Source organism: Taudactylus pleione, unplaced genomic scaffold, assembly GCF_031769625.1.
Source record: "Taudactylus pleione unplaced genomic scaffold, aTauple2 ptg000145l, whole genome shotgun sequence".
NCBI lineage: Eukaryota > Metazoa > Chordata > Amphibia > Anura > Myobatrachidae > Taudactylus > Taudactylus pleione.
In genome coordinates, this window is record NW_028284547.1 from 4,600,530 (window position 1) to 4,621,392 (window position 20,863).

At 45.2% G+C, this 20,863-nt stretch overlaps 2 pseudogenes across 1 annotated transcript in view; one reads left to right on the forward strand and one right to left on the reverse strand.

The window, feature by feature from the left end:
- The window catches only part of LOC148522636 (uncharacterized), a 764,886-nt pseudogene that overhangs the window by 688,839 nt on the left and 55,184 nt on the right, over positions 1-20,863 (forward strand). Inside the window, exon 7 of the transcript XR_015878527.1 lies at positions 19,909-20,815. The product of XR_015878527.1 is annotated as an uncharacterized LOC148522636 (transcript). The remainder of the gene's footprint in view (positions 1-19,908; positions 20,816-20,863) is intronic.
- Positions 1-20,863, reverse strand: part of LOC148522640 (uncharacterized) — an 808,266-nt pseudogene that overhangs the window by 167,702 nt on the left and 619,701 nt on the right.

Here is a 20,863-nt window from a genome sequence, read left to right on the forward strand (position 1 = left end):
AATCACTGGGGCGGGCAGCAGGGAATCTGTGTGCCCACAAAGCGATAGAACTGTCTGTGGGTGGCACCGCCTAGTGGCAATGGCGCCCCCCCTCTGCCGGCACCCACTGGGGAGTGCCATCCTGGCCATTAGGATGATTTGCCCCTGGCTGCAGGCTCCAGGATATAACCCAAATCTCCGGAGTTAACAATACATGTACAAGGTAGTGCCTGTGCTTAGCTGTGATGATGGTCAGTATCTAATACTTATATTTATATAGGGGTATATAACAATGAACCTGACACGTACTTGATATTGAGTAATCACTGCATAAACAATATATGTTGGTAAAAAGGATTAGATTTATTTATAATCAATAGGAGTCACAGTGCTCCCTTACTGTTTAACGGAGTGAGTGTTCTCTCATAAATGACGGGTATTAGGATATTGCAGATGGGTCGTGATAGGTTCACTACAGTGCTGGACAGGACTTTTCACTGCTTTATGAATAGACTCGAAATACTGTTAGTGTCCGAGCTCTAGTGGATAGTGAAGAGGAGAAATACATATTAAGTGTATACAAATCATCTATCTAGTGGAGCAGGACAAAGAAAACTAAGATAAGGAATTGTGTTCTAATCTATTCAGTAAATAGACTCTACTATAGAAGTACTGATAACCAACTTATCAGTAGGAGCCACGGTCAACCAGCCAATTCAAAGACTTTTACAATTGATCAGATATAAGGGTCCCAGCATGCACCAACGTACTGCTGTGTTTATAAATGACAGATAATACCTGGATGTTACAGGGTTAATTGTTTTGCCATATTATACTTATTTTGTTGTACGGTATGCAGAAGTATATGTATAGAAGGTATATTGATATATTCTAGGTTGTGCGGCATATTGTGTTTTACAGGTAATTGTTTATTTATTCCAATTAATAAACATAACAAATAAGTAAATAAATAGCCAAATGGGTATGATAAAAAAAAATGAATTCAAAATACTTTTAATACTTTCAAATCAATTGGTAACATTTCAAAAATAAAGTTAAATATTATTATGAACACATGCAAAAGTTTGTGTGATACAACTGTTTCAGGGGGCCTATTCATCAAAACATAATTATCACATGTGATACTTATGGTTTGAACTCCCTGTGAGTTCAAACACCGTTTAGGAGGCATCCATCATTCCTCCTGTTCTACACTATCTCCTCTGAAAAACTGCTGTTTCTACGAAGCAGTTTCTTGGAAGTGAGAAACTTTTAACTGCCTGTCTTTAAGACAGTTTGAAGACAGGCTGCAGACTTCACTGCCCCCCACGTTGGTGTTTGGCGGGTGTAAGCAGGGATGCCGAGAGAGGGGGAGCGGGTACAGATTACCCGGGTCCGGGCATGGCAGGGGGCCCGGGCTGCCTGCAGCACATAACCGTTTTTATTGTATTTTTTACATTTTTTAAAATTCTCCTATACTACTTTATTAAAACCACTGCGGGTGGTGACGGGCTGCAGTTTGGGGGGGGGGGGAAGAATGGTGTACTGTCTGTGTATCAGTCACAGACAGTGCACTGTCACTCACTTGTCTTGGAATGCAGGTTGCAGCCACGCCGCTGCAGAGCTGGTGCTCTCGCGAGGTTATGACATCATCATCTTGTGAGGCTCTCTCTCTTAGCACCATATCCAGGCTCCGGGCGGAGATTGGGAGGGAGGCAGGTGACCGTGGCCAGCCTACAGCAGTGAGCGGTTGTCACTCCTTGGTAAAAAGCACATGGCAGCTCACCTGGAGTTTGCCAAAATGCACCTGAAGGACTCTCAGACCATGAGAAACAAAATTCTCTGGTCTGATGAGACAAATATTGAACTCTTTGGCGTGACTGCCAGGCGTTATATTTGGAGGAAGCCAGGCACCGCTCATCACCAGGCCAATACCATCCCTACAGTGAAGCATGGTGGTGGCAGCATCATGTTGTGGGGATGTTTTTCAGCAGCAGGAACTGGGAGACTAGTCAGGATAGAGGGAAAGATGAATGCAGCAATGTACAGAGACATCCTGGATGAAAACCTGCTCCAGAGCGCTCTTGACCTCAGACTGGGGTAACTGTTCATCTTTCAGCAGGACAACGACCCTAAGCACACAGCCAAGATATCAAAGGAGTGGCTTCAGGACAACTCTGTGAATGTCCTTGAGTGGCCCAGCCAGAGCACAGACTTGAATCCGATTGAACATCTCTGGAGAGATCTGAAAATGGCTGTGCACCGACGCTTCCCATCTGACCTGAAGAAGCTTGAAAGGTGCTGCAAAGAGGAATGGGCGAAACTGCCCAAAGATAGGTGTGCCAAGCTTGTGTCATCATTTTCAAAAAGACTTGAGACTGTAATTGCTGCCAAAGGTGCATCAACAAAGTATTGAGCAAAGGTTATAAATACTTATGTAAATGTGATTTCTCCATTTTTTTTATTTTATTAAATTTGCAAAAATCGAAACAAAACTTTTTACACGTTGTCATTATGGGGTATTTTGTGCAGAGTTTTGAGGACAAAAATTTATTTATTCCATTCTGGAATAAGGCTGTAACTTAACAAATGTGGAAAAAGTGAAGCGATGTGAATACTTTCCGGATGCACTGTGGGCCTGATTCAGAGCCGGACGCTCTGAACGAGCTCCCGCTCTGAATCAGGGCGTTGTTTTTTTTTTGCAAAGCGGCCTTGTGGACGCTCGCATAGCTGTGGGTTACCACCCACAGCTTATGCGAGCGTCCATGATGATGGTTGCGATGGTCAAGACCATCGCGACCATCGGGCTTGCGACGAGACCCTTGCGGTAGGGTCTCATTTTCCACAAGCCCTGGAGTGATTTTGGCTCTATCAGAGCCAAAATCACTCCCACTGACATCACTAGTGATGTCAGTGGGGCCGGATCCACACAGTAGGCGTTCCCATGGGAAGGTCTCTGTCTGGGCAGCCACGCCCCCGCCACGCCCACCAAAGGGGGCATGCTGTCACTCACCATCGACAGCATGCTCCCTTTGGTGTGAGACCCATAACGACGGCTACCCAGTCGTTATTCGGGTCTCACGCATGCGCAAGATGGAGGTGCCTCCATCGTGCGCATGCAAATTTTGGCAATATTGACCCACTTGCGAGCCTACAGCGCTCGCAAGCGGGTCTGAAAGAGACCCAGTATCTTTCCCATTTTTTTTCATCCTTGCCCTAACATACAGGTTATTCAGGGTTTTCTTTACCTCACAATTCTTGTATTTGTGAAGGATGTCACATACAGTTAATTACTGCACTGTGCCATATTTTGTGCTGTGCACTCCTGCCCAAGCATAAGACAGGATTAGTATATTGCATTCCGACTTGTATATCACATACCTAGTGGCTGCATATTACTCAGTGCCATATTGTGTGCTGTACTACTCTGCAGCTATGCCTAGCAAGGGCAAGAGTAGCAAGCAATCATCTGCACCCATACTGCTCTCATGCAAATTATGTGATGCAGGCTTAAATGAGGAGGATTTAATACAGGATGGGCTATGTGCTAAGTGTTATACCCCGCCAGGCCCATCAGACCCCCCAGCCCCAGCTCAGGAGCCCCCCTGGGCTTGCTTTTCTGAGGTGCTGGCCACTATTGTGGAACACCTAGCAGTCCCAGTTGTAATTCCCACTATGGGGTTAACACAAGAGGTACAAGCAATACAGGTTAACTCCTATGCAGTGGCGTAACTAGGGTATTTGGCGCTCAGGGCAAATTTGAAAATGGAGCCCCCCCCCCTTGTGCGCGCCTCAAAGGTGCATGTGGTGAAAAATGGGCATGGTCACTTAAAAACAACATGTCACACCCCCCTTTATCGTCATTCAGAATATTCCTATCCATATGCACATTAACCCCAGTAGTGCCCCTTATACAGTACCACCAGTATGCAATGTCCCCAGTTGTGGTCCCTCTTATGCAGGCCCATAGTAGTGCCCCTTACACAGTACCCCCAGTAGTGGTCCCACTTATACAGCCCCCCATTAGTGCCCCTTATATAGTGCCCCCAGTAGCAGTCCCCACAATGCAGTGCCCCCAGTAGTGGTACCCCCTTATGCAGTGCCCTTTATATAGTGCTCCCAGTAGTAGTCCCTCCCTATGCAGTGCCCCCAGTAGTGGTCCCCCTTATGCAGGCCCCCAGTAGTGGTCCCCTCTATCCAGTGCCCCTTATACAGTGCCCCCTGTAGTGGTCCTTCCTATTATTGCCCCCAGTACTGGTCCCCCCAGTGCAGTGACACTAGCAGTAAGCCCCTTATATAGTGCCCCCAGCAGTAGCCCCCCCATGCAGTGCCCCCAGTAGTAGTCCCCCTTATGCAGTGCCCCTTATATAGTGCCCCCTGTAGTGGTCCTTCCTATTATTGCCCCCAGTAGTGTTCCCCCAGTGCAATGCCACTAGTAGTAAGCCCCTTATATAGTGCCCCCAGTAGTAGTTCCCCCACTAGTAGAGGATCCCCCTCCCGATGAAATGCCCCCAGTAGTAGCCCCCCCCAGCAGTAGACACCAGTAGTGCCCCTCCTCCAGTAGAGCTCCCACCCAGTAATGGTGCCACCAGTAGTAGCCACCCCCTCCCCCATTGTGCCCCCAGTAGTGAAGACACGTTAAAAAAAATACACTTACTTAAATCCATGCTCCGGCTCCGGACACCACTCCTGCCACCACCGGACGTCAGTTCTCCCAGGCTGGCACGCTCAGCATTATGGGAAAGACGTCATGACATCTCTCCCATTACCCACTGCATGAGGTGGAGCTCATGAGTGAGCTCCAGCCTGGGTCTCACAGTGGCCGCTGCAGCAGTCAATGAGAGTCTGTCTGATTCTTATTGGCTGATGATTCACACACACATCGCCGCCGCTGATGTGTGAGCAGCAGCAGCAGCCAATGAGAGTCTGTCTGACTCTCATTGGCTGCTGGTTAACACACAAATTGCTGACGCACTGGCGGCGATGTGTGTGTTAGCACGGCCTGAGCCCACCTCCCACCCTCCTCCTGGTGCTATTGGGTAAGACTGTGCAGCACAGGACGGGCGCAGGGAAGCCTAGCACCGGTCCTGTGTAAATGTGTAGCACTGACCGCACACACTGCAGTCGGCGCTACACTGCCTAACTAGGGTGGGCCGTACTGTGGCCGGTGGCTGCCTGTCGTATGTCTGTCGTGCTGCCTGTCGTACGTCGCCCAGGGCACGTGCCCTGCTTTCCCTCCCCTAGTTACGCCACTGCTCCTATGCTCCCTCCATGGGTAGACATACTCTCTAACTCAGTACAAAGTCTGGCAGCTACCTCTACAGCCTTTCAAAATATGTTCAAGACTGTACAAGGAAAAGAAAGGTTTTGTCCTCTAGAGTGCACCATCTAGAGGACAAAACCTTTCTTTTCCTTGTACAATCTTGAAATTATTACTCTTGTTCTTGGTAGCACCCCCGGATTAAAATTATACTTGATACATGAAAACAATACGGGGTTTCTTTAAAATTGTTGCTGTAGGTGTGTGCAGATGTATATATCCTTCTGTATTTACAATTTCAAAATATGTTGTAAGGTGAGAAAATCCCTATCCAATAAGACTACTAAGTGTCCTGTGTTATCTTCGCAGTCTACAGAGTTCTCTCTAATAACTTGTCCCCTTCGGGGGGAGGAAGTACACATTCAGTCTAAAATTAATATACCTGCTTTGGTGCGAGTGGTTAGATCTATCTTACAATTAGAAGATGATGAGTCCGCCCCCAATCAAAGCACCCACTATTTAAACGTCTAAAAGTGGCTTCAGCAGAGTTTCCCCTCTCAGATCAACTAGTTGAGCATATGGCAGAGGCTTGTCAGATGCCTAGTAATAGATTGCAGCTCCAAAAATGCCTGACCTCTTGTTATACTTTTCCTGCAGTTCATTGTGCAAGATGGGAGACTCCACCAGTAGTGGATTCCCATGTTACGCGTTTGCTTAAAAGCGCTACATTACCTATCCCTACGGTTTCCTCACTAAAGGACCCTACGGATAGAAAGCTTAAAAGTGGCCTTAAATCTGTGTACTCTCAGGCGCCATTGCTCTCACTACCATGGATATTGCATGTGTGGCTAAATCAATTGAGAGCTGGGCAGAAGCCCTTGAAGGATCTTTACAAGACATTCTCATTTACATAATTGTCTGCTATATCTCCATTCAATTATATGGATAATTTCAATCGGCTCTACAAGTGACTATGGACCTTATTCAGAGGCGGCCGTACGGTCTACGACCGCACGGCTGCCTCTATGTTTTGGCAGTGCACCGGCTCCCTCGTGCGCATGCGTGAGACCTGCTACGACCGGCAGCGCCGGTCGTAGCGGGTCTCTTTCCAAAGGGGGCGAGCTGTCGATGTTGATTGACAGCTCGCCCCATTTAGAAGGCTGGCCGGGGGGTGGCAGCCCAAATGGAGGCGTTCCCATGGGAACGCCTACCGTTTGGGGGAGGCCCCACTGACATCACTAGTGATGTCAGTGGAGAGCTTCCGGCTCTGACAGAGCCAGAAGCTCTCCGGGACTTACGACAAGTGAGACCCTACCCTAGGGTCTCGTCATAAGCCCCGATGGTCACGATGGTCTCGGACCATCGCGACCATCACCCGAGCGGTTGTTAGAGCTGTGGGTGTTAGGCTGTGGGTTAACGACCGCAACAGAGGCGGGCGGTCAGGATGCAAGTGGCCGCCCAGTTTCTGAGTGACCGCTTGCATCCTCCGACCGCCTCTGAATGAGGCCCTAAGGGCCTGATTCAGAGCCGCTCGTAAGCGGCTGTTCGCTCGTTCGGAGCGATGTTTTCACATCTGCGCATGCGTACGGTTTTTAATACGCATGCGCGAACCAGTCAGTGCGGCCAGAAATCGTTTGTTCGCTATATAGCGAGTGCCTGCTATTTTGAGTGACAGGATGAGGCGTTAGTGGGTGGTAACAGGGGAAGGTGCTTGAAAACGGGGAGTGGAGATCCGTACGCTGGCGTGCTTAGGTCAAAACGGGCGTTTTATGGGTGTGCATAATTAACAAAGCAGCGTCATTGACCACGTCACCTGGTTGTTTTATAGTCAAAACTGCTCACAATATAGTGGTAGGAAAAACCAGCCACAAGAATAGCAGGCAGTTCATACGCTGTTCGATGTACTCGATTAATCTATTAAATAGCGGACATGACGTATGATGCGAGCGGCCAGGGGGCGTTTTTTACAAAATAGCGGCCGCAGGTTTTGTTCGCTCGTTCAGACATGGAGGCGTCAACAGACCGCAAAGAGCGAACGGTTCATTTGAATAGCCACCCCCTTTTCCTGAACAAATGTCCGCAAATTGCGAACGTCTCTGAATCAGGCCAAATATCTTTTTTTAGGATTGTCACGAATTTTATTAACATTATTTTTACCTTGTTGTCGCAAATTTTGATATATTAATTAGATTTCTGTAACTGTTTTATTATGTCCTTTGTGATATAAGAGCTATAATATTAGATATCTGGATATACACCAGTACATATTCTCATTTATATTATTGTGTATTAAAATGTTTTATTATTAACAATACATTTGATTAATGTGTGTTTGTGTAGCGCTCTTCCACTTATTTTTCTATTTATTTCTTGTTGTTGGGAAGAGTGGCAATATTCCCAGGTGGTAAGCAGCAGCCTACATGATTTTCTACTTGATTAGTGGTTTCTTGGCGCATGGTAATTTTATTTATTTACTGTTGTCTCAGGGTCCCTGTCTTCACCTGGGCCTGGGTCGTCTGTTTTTGATGGTGTGGCTCTTGAAACATCCCTCCTGAGGTCTAAAGGGTTTTCTTGCTCTGTGGTTCAGACTATGCTCAGAGCACATAAGCTGGTGTGGCATACCTACTTGAAGTGGTGTGATGCTAGACGCTAGGATGTGTTTCGGGTGTCTCTAGAGTCCTGGCCTTCCTCCAAGCTGGATTGGATCTTGGACTCCACCCTACTTCACTGAAGGTACACGTCTCTGCTCTGTCCATTTGGTTCCAGCATAGAATTGCTTCACTGCTGGATATCCACACCTTTCTTCAAGGTTTACACCACTCCACATACAACCTCCCTCCGGTGGCTCCATGGGATTTGCCAGTGGTTCTTCAGGCCTTACATGGCACTCCGTTTGAACCTTTGGAATTTGTGGATCTCAATTGGCTAACAGCAAAGACTCTTTTTCTTCTGGCTATGGCATCTGTCCAAAGGTTATCAGATTTAGGGATGCTCTCATGTCGCTCCCCATTTCTAATCTTCCATCAGTTCAGGGTTGTTCTTCGGACTTGCATTAGTTTTCATCCCAAAGTGGTTACTCATTTCCACATTAATGAGGAAATTGTAGTCCCGGACTTCCAATCAACAGACCTCTTGGCATGTGAGGCCCGCCTCGGATGTGGTAGGTGTTCTCAGGATCTATGTGGATCGTTCCAGTTCACTGAGGAAAACAAACTCCCTCTTTGTGCTCTATGGATTTCACAAGAAGGGTTGGCTAGCCAGTAAACAGACATTGGCTAGATGGCTAAGCATGACTATCTCACAGGCTTACATGCAGGCAGGCCTTCCTGTTCCAGCTACTGTCACCAGTCTTTCTTATCTCCTCTGCTTCTCTGGCCTTAGGCTTGTCACAAACTGAGGTGCCTTGGGGGGTGGGATATAGGGGGAAGGACCATTGCATCCTGGGAGCAAAGCTTTAACTGTTCCATGCCCAGTCTACAACAACCACCTACACCCCAAGGTCTCCCTGTGGAGCCTGTGGACATCGCAGAAAGAGAGTTAATGAAGGTAAGCTTTACCATAACTCTCATTTATCTGTTTTTTTTCCATATTCCAACATCAGCACTCACGTTTACCATGTGTTATATGATATATCTAAGACGCACCATACAATTTTTGCTCTTTGATTTCCACTTGTAGGCATGTTTTCTGCCCACACATTTATTAGTTGTGGTTCCCTTAGCCCTCACTCACTGCACTTATCTTACATATTCCATTTTCTATGGAGTATTTTACCACATTTTAGCTATTATGTAGGGCATAGGTTCTCAAACTTGGTCCTCTGGATCCCATACAGTGCATGTTTTCCAGGTCTCCTCACATTCACAAGTGAAATAATTAGCTCCACCTGTAGATCTTTGAGAATGTGTCAGTGAGTAATGATTACACCTGTGCCCCTGCTAGGTGACCTGGAAAATGTGTGGGGTCCTAAGGACCGAATTTGTGAAAAACTGATGTAGGGTTTTGGTTCCTACACTCATCCGCACAGCCAACGTATACCTACCTATGAGAGGATGATGGCTCTGAATTACATTTATTAGACTTGATATTGGTTACTTTGTACAATGTATGTGGGATGTTTTGGTGCAGTACCTTAACTCAATATCTACTCTTGTCAGCTCCAGTTATACACTTTGGTCAGTATCGGACTGGTGCATGAAGGGCCCACCAGGGAATGCAGTGGTAGGGGCCCAAACTTAAGGGGTGTGGCCAGCCACCAGAGGGGTATGGCTAGCCAAAATAGATGGACTTTGCATATCCTCTCTAATGGTTGGCAAAGAAAAGGGCCCCTTTATAAAAGAGGTGGCAGAGGTGTGTCAGCACCAACCACAATGATTGGCAGGAGGGCTAATGTTAGTGTTGTTTCCATAGAAACAAATCAAGCACCCAAGTTCATCCATGCTTGACCCCCTAGGCCCACCAGGAATTTCCCCTTTACTCCTGTGGGCCGGTCCAACCTTGACTTTGGTTATGAAGCTCCACTGTACAACTATTCCCATCATGGAGCATGCACATCCTCTTTCAGTTTTTCCCCTTACACAATATCATATGTCTCTCCATGCACAACAGTCACAACCCACTTCGCATCCTCGCAATGCCCACAGGTGGACAGTCTTATCAATCATAGCAACCTCCTTTCACTATTGGCTAGCAGAGATGGGCCATTTTGTAACTAACCACCTTATTATGTGGTTTATGTTATACTGTTCTAAGCCTTGTAATTATGTTTTTCCAAGTTACTTTCCCTATCACTTTCATTACAATGCAGTGTTCTTCCTAAGCTTTTTCTTTTATGGCAGTCTGCCCAGCAAGAAATCCACTGCCGCCCTCCAGCCCTAATTTGGCACTTGCACCACCAATGCACACACTCCCCACTAATATATGCATCCCCCTGCTACCAGACACCCACACCAACATGTCATTGTTATTGGTGGACACTGTATGGATGCCGGACGGAGGCTCTGATGGGAAGATCATGTGAGTGACGTCAGCGGAACTCAGCTGTCTCTGTGACAAAGCAATTGGGCAGTAAGAGGGTACGTAAATCTTATTTGTGTCTGTAACATAGCAATTGGGCAGTATTTGGGCACTTAAAACATTTGTGTCTGTGACAAAGCAATTGGGCAGTATCTGGGAGCTGTTAAAAAATACATCCAACCAGCTGTTACTCATAATGAGTAAGAATTTAAATCCGAAAACAACAATTTTAACTTTATTTAAGAAAAATGAAAGTAAAGGGGCATACACACTAGGCAATGTTTATAAACGATAAAGACATCTTTGAGCGATATATCGTTCGGTGTGTATGGAGTGAATGACCAACGATGCATGCTCTGACGGGTTGTTAACAAAATTTGCAGACATGCAGGCCAATCTGATGATATTGTCATAAGAGCCTGTTCAGGGATGTGGCAGGATGACGTCACTGAAATATATCTGTCAGTGTGTACACCCAATATCATTTGTCCTGCACTACAGAAAGTTCAAGGGAAATCTGTCATCAATATCATTCATACAGCACATTGTTTAGTGTGTATGAGCCTGCAAAAGACAACAGAGCCAGAGATTTCAAACAAGGACACTGCAGACTTGGCCGGTGATTTTGACCACCTCACAGCTCACAATATTGATTTTTTCATCTAGTTGAGGCCCAAAAGGTTGCATCCAGCTAGCTGGCTCAAAAATAGAGTTGAGAACTGTGCAAAGATGATGGTTGGGGTACCCTTTGAGGATTGAAGAATTGATAGTTGACAATTGATACAATCACTGGCTGAAGTAAGAATTGATAGTTGATGCAGCCACTGGCTGAAGTAAGAATAGATGATACTTGATAATTGGTGCAGCTACTGGCTCAAGAATTGATAATTGGTGCAGCCCCTAGCTGAAGAATTGATAATTGGTGCAGACCCTGGCTGATTAATTGATAATTGGTGTAGCCCCTGGATGAAGAATTGATAATTGGTGCAGCCACTGGCTGAAGAATTGATGATAATTGGTGCAGCCCCTGGCTGAGTAGTAGTGGAATACAGAGCTATGATTAGGAGAACCAATCCTGCAACAGCCTTGAGGGCTGGAACTCTTGGCAAGTTGTGGCCATTACAGCCTTGAGGGCTGATGAGGAGTGACGACAGGTGGCCTTTGGCCCATAAAGCAGGATGTGGTGTAGCAGCCTAGAGGGCTCAGAAGAACCCTTGGCTGAATGTCACTGTTGTGTGACTTGTGTGGCTGGGTTGACACAAGCAGCAGTTGGTTCATAATTTTCTTTAACAAAAATGAAAGGGGCATGCAGGAGTTGCTGTCTGTGGCCATTCCAATTTCTGGACATTCATAAACTATAATAAGTTAATATTAATAACATTAAAAATGTCAGGCAGCAATGACCGAAACAGCACATAATGGAAAGAAAAAAGGTGCAAGATGGAATTGTCCTTGGGCCCACCAACCCACCTTTATGTTGTATATATGAAACAGGTCATTCACAGTTTAACAAACCAGTCATTTCAGCGACAGGGACTACCACTTGCAGCTGAAATGATTGTTTTGTTTGGACCCCCCCACAAAACAAGCTGACAATGCGCAGTGGACATTGGTGGCAATGATCCACAAACTGGCTTTACAAGTTACATCACAAGTCGTCATCGTCATCCCCATCAGTATTCTTCACACAATATTAATTCATCCCCGCTGGAATTCACCATTACAGATGTTTCTGGAGTTAATTGATGGTAAAGGTCTTCCTCATGGAATTTGTCATTCATTTTGATGAACATCATCTTTTCCACATCACTGACAAGGTTCCCAGCTGTGCTGAAAACTCTTTCAGAGTACACACTGGAGGGTGGGCAACTTAAGTACAGCAAAGACAGTTTGTGTAAGGAACTCCAAATTGCCTCTTTTTTCCTGCCAGTAGTGAAACGGACTATCTGAAATGCCTATTTGGATGCTATCCCTAAAATAATCAACCACCATTCTCTGAATGATGACCAAATCAGACAAAGTCACGGTAGACATGTTACTCTTTCTAGGCAGTTCTTTCAGACCCAAACAGATGTTATTAGTTTTTGTTGACTGATCAGCATCACCACCAGATGTGGGTCTGTTAGGAAAATATTGCTTTTTCCTGGCAGCTGCAGAAACTGAAGGAGGAGATGATGCTATGTCACGTTCTGCTTGAGCTGACAATTTTTTCACCAACAGCTCTTTGCAGCTTTTCAAATTTACGTCCATCAGAAAGAAAGACACAAGGTATGACGTAAACCTAGGATCAAGTATGGTCGCCAAAATATAGTGATCTGATTTCAAGAGATTGATGACCCTTGGATCCTGGCAAAGCAAATGAAGGGTTTGATCAACCAGTCTGACATACTTAGCAAAATCACTGTTTCCTCCTTCAGATTCTCCAGCTGCTTTTGCAAAAGTCTGATGAGGGGAATGACCTGACTCAAGCTGGCAGTGTCTGAACTAACCTCACATGTGGCAAGTTCAAAGAGTTTGACAACCTTGCACAACACAGAAATTATTCTCCACTGTGCTTGACTACGGTGCATTCCCACTCCTCTCCCTATGTCATAGGCCGCAGTGTAGCCTTGGATGGCCTTTTGCTGCTCCTCCATCCACTAAAGCATATAGAGGGTAGAATTCCACCTAGTTACTACCTCTTGCTTCAGCTGATGGAATGGCAAATTCTAAAGTTCTTGCTGGTTCTGCAATCTCTGACACGCAGTTGCTGAATGTCTAAAATGTCCACCAATCTTTCGGGCCACCGAGAGCATCTCCTGCATGCACCTGTCATTTTTGAAAAAATGTTGCACCACCAGATTAATTGTGTGAGCAAAACATGGGATGTGATCGAAATCGCCCACATGTATTTCTCGCACAATATTGGTGGCATTGTCACAAATCACAAATCCCGAGGAGAGTCCAAGTGGGGTAAGCCATTTTGCAATTATTTCCCTGAGCTTTTCTAAGAGGTTTTCATTGGTATGCCTCTTAGTGAAACCAGTGGTGGCAATGATCCCATACACAAACTGGCTGTACAAGTTACATCACAAGTCGAGTAGCCTGCCTCTGAATGAGCTGGCATTTGTTAGATGATGCTGCTGTTTGCACAGTTGGAGGGAATACACTTACCCTTTAGGCTGTCACAGTCATGTAATCTTTAGTTTGCCCTGTCCCACTTGTCCACTTATCTGTGGTTAAGTGGACAGTGGGCACAATGGCAATTCACAGGACATTAATAAGATTTTTTTTAATGCCCTTGTACAGATTGGAAATTGCTATTCTAGAGAAGTGGAATCTAGAAGGCAAATGGTAGCGGGGACACAGGACCTCCACTAACTGGATAAAACCCACTGCATTAATGGCAGACACTGGACGCACATCTAATACCAGCATAGCTGTTATGGTGTCAGTAATCTGCTGTGCAGCTGGGTGTTTGCTATCATACTTGTTCGCCAATGCAAAGCACTGTGTGATAGTCAATTGTTTGGTTGAACTTCTTGAACTACTAAAAGTAGTCTTCTTCCTGGTCAACTTCTGGGATCCACTTATAGCAACAGCAGCAGAAGGAACAGGCGAAGCACTCAAGGATCCTTCTGAGGAACAACGGATAGGAGAGGAGTCAGTCCTTATGATTTTGGATGCAGGACTACTTCCGATCATGAACAAGGATGTTGATGATGATGCAGGTATTGGTGACACCAGACTGATTGTTGTCTATTTTTCCTCCCCAAAGTTTCTATACCCTTTCCAATTTGATGAATGCACTGCAAGTGGCATAACAGGGAGGAGGTTAAAAGATGGTTAAGGTCCTTACCTCTACTCACTGCTACTTGGCAACGGTCACAAATGGCTTGGCAAAGGTCGTTCGGATTTGGGTGGAAATGATTCTACACATGAGAAGTGGATTTTTTGGCCCTTTGCCTTGGCATGGCAACAATGGGATTTTTCCCACCATGGACAACAACTGTTGCCTGATTTACAGTTTTTACACAAACATCCTCGCCATCAACATCCTCATCATCATCAACATCCTCATCATCCTTGTTGTTATTGCCTAGATAAATGTCCTACTCATCCTCCATGTGCAATTCCATAGAAGCATCCTCAATTTCTACGTCAGAAGGCACACAAATGGTGAAAGGAGGATCCTCTTCAAGTACAGTATTAGAAAGGTCAGGCTCACAAATGGCAACCGCGGAGACACTTGGACTCTCCTCGGGGATTTGTGATTTTTCCGAGCACACAGTTGGTTCTGGTGTCTTACTCGTCTTAACAATTTTTATTTTTTTTGTACCTCTCCTACAAGCAGAGAGGCTTAAATTATCAATAAAACCATCAGTCATAAATACAGGCCAATGCCTTATTCTTTCCTTGCCACTTCATGTAGTGAATGGCATATTGCCATTTTTTGGTTTCTCTAAAGCTAACTTAGCATTTTTTTTCTTTATCAGGGTAAAAGTTGATTTTTTTTACATGGCCTGACTTAAGCCCTGGTGCATCGGCCTTCATAGCTGACGTTGACAGCCTTGCATTGTCATCATGACTGCTGCCGGCAGCTACAAGACTGGTACATGGATTCTGCTCTCCTGTCATGTGACTGCCCTCCATACTTACTGCGGTCTTACAGCAGTGTCACCAAGCAATTATAGTGCAGCTCAGTTGTGGCTAACGCACACAACCCAAAAAATTGTTTTTATTTTTTCACTGGTGGTGTGACTAACACACACACAAACAATTGTTTTTATGTTTTCACTGATGGTGTGCCAGGCTAACACGCACACACCAAGAAATTGAGTTTATTTTCACACTGGGGGTGAGTGGGGGTGAACCCCTGAAAGAGGGAGCAGCAGCTCCTTGACAGACAGCAGCACAGCACCCCTGCGCACCTTTGCTGATGACAAGTGTGGCTAACGCGCACACAAGGAAAATTTGTTTGTTTTTTCACACTGGGGGTGAAGAGCACCCCTTATGGACAGAGGACTCCCTGGACATCACAGCAGAACAGCTAGCCCCTATGGACTACAGCCAGCCAGCTCCTATGGACTACAGCCAGCCAGCTCCTATATATGGACAACAACCATTCAGCCCCTATATAATGGACAACAGACAGCCCTTATGGACATTAAGCAAAGCAACAACTGTAGCATGCACAGCACAGCTCTCAGCTCCCTCCCTTTTTAACTCCAGAATCCGACAGTGGGATGATGACGTTTTGCCTTGTTTTCAGATCCGAGTTGGGCGGGAAAACCTGAGCCGACTTGGATCCCCTATGTTCGGGTGGGTTTGGATCTCTGAGATCCGAACCCGCTCATCTCTAGTTGTAACCAGTAAAGAATAAATACAGATGTTGCTTGTGGGTTTACTGAGGGTGAAAATGAGATTGAGGGTAAATCCTGTATCTGCAGCGTGGCTGCTAAATACAGTTTATGACAGAAAATTAGACTTACATTTACTGTTCCCACACACAAGGATAGTGCTGTCCTGTGGTTATTAGTCTGATGCACACCACATAATATTAGAGGAAGGGGTTATTCGAGGCTATTAGGGAGGGAAGGCAGTGGTGCACTGACAGAATGACAGAGGGACGTTTGCTTTGGGAAGGGGAGATGAGGGGAGGGGATGGACTGATTCAAGCACCATTATCTGCCTTTGCTTATTTACATAACCCTGCTCCTGACCAGAGCCGTAACTAGACTTCTTGGTGCTCTGTGCCAGAAAGAGCATTGGCGCCCCCCTCATTTTTCAAAGGGACATAGGGCCTCATTCAGAGGTGGTCGTAGGATGCAAGCGGTTGTTCTGAAACAGGGTGGCTGCTTGCATCCTGAATGGCCGCCTCCATGTCGGTCGTTAGGCTGTGATGGTCACGATGGTCAAGACCATCGCGACCATCGGGGCTTATGATGAGACCCTAAGGTAGGGTCTCATCAACCTTAAGCCCCAGGGTGCTTCCTGCTCTGTTTGAGCAGGAAGCTCCCCACTGACATCACTGATGATGTCAGTGGGGCCGCCCCCAAACAGCAAGCATTCCGACAGGAATGCCTCCATTTGGCCGGGCACGCCCCCGGCCCGCCCAGCAAATGGCGCGGGCTGTCATTCAACATCGACAGCTCGCCCTGTCTGCTACAAGACCCCTAACGACGGATCACCCGTCATTAGCCATGTCTTGCGCACGACGGAGCCGGCTCCGTCGCACTGGAACACCATCGACCCAGTCGCGAGCTTGTAGAGCTAATGACTGGGTCTGAATAAGCTCCATAATATACCCAAAAAAGGTCCATGGCTTCATGGGGAAGGGCCAGGGAAGAGATAGGAGAAGCCAGGAGATGCTGAGGATGAAATAAGAGGATGCTACAAGCAAGTTTAATAATAAACAGAAATTTGACCGGCCCAAAAAGAGCCAAAAGCACTCCTGGGCTTGCGGCAGTGAGACCCTACCGCAGGGTCTCGTCGCAAGCCTGATGGTCACGATGGTCTTGACCATCACGACCATCATTTTGGCTGCTCACTATAGCTGTGGGTGGTCACCCACAGCTATGCGAGTGGCCAGGAGGCCGCTCCAAAAAGGAGGAGGGACGGCCCTGATTCAGAGTGAGCGCTCTGTCAGAGCGTCCGGCTCTGAATCAGGGCCACTGTATTCTCCCTTGTGAAAACACCACCATAAAAAGCTTCCTGGTGTGATCATCAATACAGAACAAAAAGATGATTTACACAGTCTTGATACTTCAATATACAGGAAAACAAAACATAGTATAATACTGTATGGTAAGTTCTATCTTGTTAAGGGTGGGTAATCACACTGTCCCTATTTCAGAGGGGGAAGAGCCTTAAGAACATATATTTCCTGGTATTTCTCTCTAAAGGGGTGATAAGTAGCCCAATAAGCGATTGGTCAGAGTCCTTCCAGGTATAGACAGAAAAATTTGATTCCAACAAAGGGTTAATAAAATCACACAGATTAGGGGATTGTATTTAACGGGAATAAAGTCACTCTATATGTCCTTATGAACAGTCTGGATAGTCCAAGATGGTGTGTGGCTGTTTTTAGGTAGCTTCAAGGTGACATTTATCCAGCAAGACAGTATTCCCTCCTTGATTTACAAACGCCTTTTGACTTTAGAGTCTTTTTCACACATTAAACTGAGCAGAGTGACTGTGAGATGGTCACATTATCTCCATTCCCATGGTGTGTGCAGAGATAATGGTGGCATCCTGGTGCATCAGGTGGCAGGGAATCTGTATGAAATACCGCTGGCCGCATGGCCGGCAGTTCAATTCCTGGCAGTGACAGCCCGACAAAAGCAGAGATCCCGGCAGCAGAAGCCCGACAGCGCTGGAAATCCCGATTGTGCCTAAGGTAAGTATATACTAACCTAACCCTAGCCCTCCTTAGGGGTGCCTAACCCTAACCTCCCCCAAGTGTCTAACCCTAACCCCCCCTTCCCCGCCGCCTAAACCTAAGTCCCAGGGGGGTTACCTAACCCTGTCCCAGGGTAGGTGCCAAACCCTAACCCTCCCTCCCCCTAGCCTAACCCTAACCCTCCCAGGGGGGTGCCTGACCCTAAGTCCCTCCCGGGTGCCCTAAACCTAACCCTCCCCCCCACGGCTGTCCGCTCGTGGTGCCCGGCATCGGGAAAATGACAGGCATCTAGATAGAGAAGCCAGTCATTTATCCCACGCCGGGATAAAGCAGTCGGGAAGCCGGCTGTCGGTATTACGTCAGCTGGCTTCCCGACTGCATACCGCTGACAGTAGGTGTGACAGGATTGGGAGCATGTTTTACTCATCTATGGTCAGTGCAGGGGGTGAGTAATGTATTATCTGCAAATTCTGAGGTCACAGTATGAGGATTATACAATTATCATTGTAACATTAACAGACCGTGTGTATTATATAAGTATTGGTATCTGCTGCAGGAGGGTAGAGGTCTCTGTGCTGCATATCTGACTGGAAATGGTGATATAGCAATGTGGCAACATAAACATATCATACAGTGGTGCTTGAAAGTTTGTGAACTCTTCAGAATTTTCTATGTAAAACTACCTCAGATTTTCACACAAGTCCGAAAAGTAGATAAAGAGAACCAAAAAAAAAATGAGACAAAACATTTGTGTTTTGAGTTAAATGATCCAATATAAAATATCTGTGAGTGGCCAAAGTATGTGAACCTTTGTTTTCAGTACCTAATATGACCCCCTTGTACAGCAATAACTGCTTCTAAATGTTTCCGGCAATTGTTAATTAGTCGTGAACATCAGCTTGGAGGAATTTTACCTCATTCCTCCATAGAAAACAGCTTCAAGTTTGTTATGTTGGTGGGTTTCCTCCCATGAACTTCTCACTTCAGGTCCTTCCATAACATTTTGATTGGATTAAGGTCAGGAATTTAACTTGGCCATTCCAAAACTTTACATTTATTCTTCTTTAACCATTCTTTGGTCGAATGACTTATGTGGGGTGGTTGCCTTGCTGCGTGACCCACATTCTCTAGAGATGCAGCTCATTTTGGACTCTTCTGGCTTGTCCAGGTGGTCTTTAGCAAACTGCAGATGGGCAGAAATGTTCTTTTTGGAGGACAGCGGCTTTCACCTTGCAATACTGCCGTGCACACCATTGTTGGTCAGTGTCTTCCTGATGGTGGACTCATGAACATTAACATTAGCTAATGTGAGAAAGACCTTCAGTTGCTTAGAGGTTACCTTGGGTTCCTTTGTGACCTTGTGAACTATTAGATGCCTCGCTCTTGGCATGATCTATGTTGGTCGACCACTCTCGGGGAGGGTATTAATGGTCTGTAATTTCCTCCATTTGTACACAATCTGTCTGACTGTTGATTTGTGGAGTCTTCTTCTTCTGAGGTCCTTAGAAATCTCCTTTGTTTGTGCCATGATACACTACCAAAAATATGTATTGCGAACATCAGACTTTGATATATCCCTGTTCTTTTAAACAGACAGGTTGTCCATTCACACCGGATTATCATCCCATAGATTGAAAATACCTGACTCTAATTTCACCTTCAAAATATCTGCTAAGCCTAAAGGTTCACATATATTTGGCACTCACAGATATGTAATATTGGATCATTTTCCTTAATAAAACAACTAAACATCTATTTTTTGTCTCATTTGTTTGACTTGGTTCTCTTTATCTACTTTTAGGACTTGTGTGAAAATCTGTGATAGTTTCAGGCCAAATTTCAGGAGAAATATAAAAAATTCTGAAGGGTTCACAAACTTTCAAGCACCACTGTATAAAACTATGGTCAGTGACTTAGTGATATTTGTTATTTTATATAAATATACATCATGTTCCTTATTCAATATAACATTTCTACCATAAAAGTAAAATTACCCTGGTAACCTTTATGCTTTTACATTACTTTCTTTCAGGATAGTTGAGCAGGATTCCCACTAAGATAATTAGAAAACATTGTGGAAAGGGACATTGTTCTATGGTAAAGCCAACTACAGAAGTCATTTCTTCTTACGCCTCTGGAGGATTCACACAAACTATTCTAATTTTCTGGATACAAGAAACATTTAACAACTAATTTGTTTCTCATTTAATACATGATGAGTCTCAAAGGACAAAAAACACATCTGTGCTCTGAGTGTAATAAAAGCTTTAAGCATAAATCACAGCTTCTCGTACATCAGAGGATTCACACAGGAGAGAAACCATTTACATGTTCTGAATGCAGCAAGTGTTTTTCCCAAAAGTCAAATCTTGTTATACATCAGAGGATTCATACAGGAGAAAAACCATTTGCATGTTCTGAATGCAGCGAGTGTTTCTCCTTAAAGTCAAACCTTATTACACATCAGAGGATTCACACAGGAGAGAAACCATATACATGTTCTGAATGTATGAAATGTTTTTCCCAGAATTCACAACTTGTTATACATCAGAGGATTCACACCGGAGAAAAACCATATGCATGTTCTGAATGCAGCAAGTGTTTTTCCATTAAGTCAAAACTTGTTACACATCAGAGGATTCACACAGGAGAGAACCCATTTAAATGCTCTGAATGTAGCAAATGTTTTTCCTGTATGTCAGAACTTGTCAGTCATCATAGGATTCACACAGGTGAGAAACCATTTACATGCTATGAATGCAGCAACTGTTTTTCCCAGAAATCACATCTTGTTACACATCAAAAAATTCATACAGGAGAGAAACCATTTACATGTTCAGAATGTTTCAAGTATTTTAGCAACAAGAAAGCACTTGTTATACATCTGAGAATTCACTCAGGAGAAACACCATTTACATGTTCTGAATGTAGCAAATGTTTTTCCTATAAGCAACATCTTGTAAAACATCAGAGAATTCACACAGGAGAGAAACCATTTACATGTTCTGAATGCAGCAAATGTTTTAACCAGAAGTCAAATCTTGTTATACATCAGAGGAGTCACACAGGAGAGAAACCATTTACATGCTCTGAATGCGGCAAATGTTTTAATCATTCCTCAAGTCTTGTTAGACATCAGAGGATTCACACAGGAGAGAAATTATTTAAATGCTCTGAATGTTCCTTATGTTTTCCCAGTAAGTCACAACTTGGTAGTCATCAGATTA